This window comes from Pongo pygmaeus, chromosome 14, assembly GCF_028885625.2.
Source record: "Pongo pygmaeus isolate AG05252 chromosome 14, NHGRI_mPonPyg2-v2.0_pri, whole genome shotgun sequence".
In the NCBI taxonomy this organism is placed as follows: Eukaryota; Metazoa; Chordata; class Mammalia; order Primates; family Hominidae; genus Pongo; species Pongo pygmaeus.
The window spans coordinates 48,418,586-48,422,861 of record NC_072387.2 but is presented as its reverse complement, the minus strand read 5'-3'; the positions used below and the strand labels follow the sequence as shown (position 1 = coordinate 48,422,861).

Sequence of the window (4,276 nt, the reverse complement as noted above, 5' to 3'; positions counted from 1 at the left end):
GTGCTGGGACTTAGCTCCTCCTCTACTTACATACAGGCCCTTCCCCCAACCCCACTCCCACACTACCCTCCCGCCTCCAACCATGGATCTCCCTAGAGCTCTCCACCCCCACACCTCTGTGCTGCTGCCACTTGACATCAGACACCAAGAGTGGCTTCTTGCCACACATGCCAACTGGGTTTAAACCCTTGGGTTTAACAATAAAAAAGAGAAAGAAATTGTTTACAACATGAAGTTAGGCCAAAAAATGAATTTTAGAAATTAATTTGAGATTGATGATGGCACCCCCATAAAACCATTCCTTAGGAAATCCGAACAAAATGAGTGAAAACTCACTAGTTGTTCTCATCGAGGCTGGGCCCCAGGATTCTGATCTTGATTCAGGATCAGGGGATCCTGATCTTGATTCAGGATTAGGAAATTCACTTCTGTGGGGGTGCCCTGGTCTGTCCTGGCTTCCAGCTGACTGTGGCCAGCTGCTTCCACAGCAGGAGGAATTTCTTCCGTGGTGCTGGGGGCCCACGACCTGAGGTGGGGGAAGAGATTCCAGCAGACGTGTTCCATACAGACCATCCGTGAGAATGGCTGACTCCCACCTGAATGACTTGCTGCTGCAGCTGGACTGTGAGGCTGACCTCCCCAGCGGTGTGGTGCTGGGGTCGCTGCACCTGCAGAATGCCAGAGTGGGAGCCAGCACCAGCTGCCAGGTGGCTGGTAGGGTGACCCAACAGAGAGGGAGGCACCCCTCATGCTTCCCAGGGGTTGTCAATGTGATGGTGACCGCTGAGGTGGAAAAATTCATTAAAAATGAATGATTTCTCAAAACCACTACGGCCAACTCCCAGGTACAAAGCCTAATTGAATGCCACTTTTTAAGAACCAGTTTAGTCCTGAGTTAGAGGTGGTGGAAATCTTCATCCTACTTGCAAATCAGCTGCGGTGCTTTAGCCAACTTCTGCAGTGTTCTACGTTCTATTTTTTTTTTCTTTTTATTATTATTATTATTATTATTATACTTTAGGTTTTATGGTACACGTGCGCAATGTGCAGGTAAGTTACATATGTATACATGTGCCATGCTGGTGCGCTGCACCCACCAACTCATCATCTAGCATTAGGTATATCTCCCAATGCTATCCTTCCCCCCTCCCCCCACCCCACAACAGTCCCCGAAGTGTGATGTTCCCCTTCCTGTGTCCATGTGTTCTCATTGTTCAATTCCCACCTATGAGTGAGAATATGCGGTGTTTGGTTTTTTGTTCTTGCGATAGTTTACCGAGAATGATGATTTCCAATTTCATCCATGTCCCTACAAAGGACATGAACTCATCATTTTTTATGGCTGCATAGTATTCCATGGTGTATATATGCCACATTTTCTTAATCCAGTCTATCATTCTTGGACATTTGGGTTGGTTCCAAGTCTTTGCTATTGTGAATAATGCGGCAATAAACATACGTGTGCATGTGTCTTTATAGCAGCATGATTTATAGTCCTTTGGGTATATACCCAGTAATGGGATGGCTGGGTCAAATGGAATTTCTAGTTCTAGATCCCTGAGGAATCGCCACACTGACTTCCACAAGGGTTGAACTAGTTTACAGTCCCACCAACAGTGTAAAAGTGTTCCTATTTCTCCACATCCTCTCCAGTACCTGTTGTTTCCTGACTTTTTAATGATTGCCATTCTAACTGGTGTGAGATGGTATCTCATTGTGGTTTTGATTTGCATTTCTCTGATGGCCAGTGATGGTGAGCATTTTTTCATGTGTTTTTTGGCTGCAAAAATGTCTTCTTTTGAGAAGTGTCTGTTCATGTCCTTCGCCCACTTTTTGATGGGGTTGTTTGTTTTTTTCTTGTAAATTTGTTGGAGTTCATTGTAGATTCTGGATATTAGCCCTTTGTCAGATGAGTATGTTGCGAAAATTTTCTCCTATTTTGTAGGTTGCCTGTTCACTCTGATGGTAGTTTCCTTTGCTGTGCAGAAGCTCTTGAGTTTAATTAGATCCCATTTGTCAATTTTGGCTTTTGTTGCCATTGCTTTTGGTGTTTTAGACATGAAGTCCTTGCCCATGCCTATGTCCTGAATGGTAATGCCTAGGTTTTCTTAAACCACATGATTATCTCAATAGATGCAGAAAAGGCCTTTGACAAAATTCAACAACACTTCATGCTAAAAACTCTCAATAAATTAGGAATTGATGGGACGTATCTCAAAATAATAAGAGCTATTTATGACAAACCCACAGCCAATATCATACTGAATGGGCAAAAACTGGAAGCATTCCCTTTGAAAACTGGCACAAGACAAGGATGCCCTCTCTCACCACTTCTATTCAACATAGTGTTGGAAGTTCTGGCCAGGGCAATTAGGCAGGAGAAGGAAATCAAGGGTATTCAATTAGGAAAAGAGGAAGTCAAATTGTCCCTGTTTGCAGATGACATGATAGTATATCTAGAAAACCCCATTGTCTCAGCCCAAAATCTCCTTAAGCTGATAAGCAACTTCAGCAAAGTCTCAGGATACAAAATCAATGTGCAAAAATCACAAGCATTCTTATACATCAATAACAGACAAACAGAGAGCCAAATCATGAGTGAACTCCCATTCACAATTGCTTCAAAGAGAATAAAATACCTAGGAATCCAACTTACAAGGGATGTGAAAGACCTCTTCAAGGAGAACTACAAACCACTGCTCAAGGAAATAAAAGAGGATACAAACAAATGGAAGAACATTCCATGCTCATGGGTAGGAAGAATCAATATCATGAAAATGGCCTTATTGCCCAAGGTAATTTACAGATTCAATGCCATCCCCATCAAGCTACCAATGACTTTCTTCACAGAATTGGAAAAAACTACTTTAAAGTTCATATGGAACCAAAAAAGAGCCCGCATCGCCAAGTCAATCCTATGCCAAAAGAACAAAGCTGGAGGCATCACACTACCTGACTTCAAACAATACTACAAGGCTACAGTAACCAAAACAGCATGGTACTGGTACCAAAACAGAGATATAGATCAATGGAACAGAACAGAGCCGTCAGAAATAATGCCACATATCTACAAGTATCTGATCTTTGACAAACCTGACAAAAACAAGAAATGGGGAAAGGATTCCCTATTTAATAAATGGTGCTGGGAAAACTGGCTAGCCATATGTAGAAAGCTGAAACTGGATCCCTTCCTTACACCTTATACAAAAATCAATTCAAGATGGATTAAAGACTTAAACGTTAGACCTAAAACCATAAAAACCCTAGAAGTCTACGTTCTATTAAAGCTTACACTGAAAATGCTTAGTTAACAAATGCACTTTATCAATACAATACAGATAAGTGTTCACCTACTATTTTTAGGCAACCCACTGTGTTTCCTTCATCATTTTAGCTACTGAGCTGTTAGAAGTCTGTATTATAGTAAAAAACAAAACAAAACAAAACAAAAAAACTTATTTTTTTACTCAGGTTTCTGATATAACCATTTTATATCCCTCCTTCCTTTACCTTCTTGGTCTTGTCATTTTATTCTTGCATTATTACGTAAAAACAAACAATGACTTGGGGTCCTCATTGTGTTGCTTTTGTAGATACAATTTTTAAAAAGAAGGAAGAAAAGTAATTTTCCCTTTTTCTTTCCTTATAGAAAGGCTAGCAAGGCCTTAGGGTTTGAGTTCCAAAGTTTACTGTCTTTAGGGGAGTTTGCAATTATTTTTGTATTTCAAGGACTAAAGCTCTAAATAATCCACCCACCCCACTGCCATGCCACCCCAAAGCTATGTTTGGAAATGCTCAGCACTTTTGAAAAAGGCAAAAAAGTAGATGAGCATCTTGACTGGAGACTTGTGATTTGACCAATAAGGAGAAAAGACAGAGTAAATGGTATTGCTTTTCCAAACCCTCAGAACTGGGAGACAAGAGAGGGGACTATGGGTAGTAGACACCTGTAAACACCTGTGGACTCCAGTAACCCCTCCTGCATAGCACCCCAAAGGTGGTAGGTCCTTAGATAAAGGTGACTGTATGCATACCAAGTGCCTTGGTCCTGTCAACTGAAGAATGACCAGGCTCATACATTTGGAAAGGAGAGCTTTATTACTCATAAAGGGTTGCAGCCTGCAAGGTGGCCATTCTAACAGGCTGGGAAAGCATAGCTTCTGGCAGAAGCCAGAAACAGACAGACACCTGGAAGGCAGGGGCAAAGGGAACAAGAACAGAGTGGCTAAAACATGCACATGTGCAATTGAGCTTCACGCCCCTTCATGAGTCACAT

General features: G+C 41.8%; 1 non-coding gene across 1 annotated transcript; it reads left to right on the top strand.

The window, feature by feature from the left end:
* Positions 1–269: 269 nt before the first annotated feature.
* On the top strand, positions 270–362 carry LOC129011993 (small nucleolar RNA SNORD116). Its single transcript, XR_008493502.1, has one exon. It is a non-coding gene; the product is annotated as a small nucleolar RNA SNORD116 (small nucleolar RNA).
* The last annotated feature ends 3,914 nt before the right edge of the window (positions 363–4,276 follow it).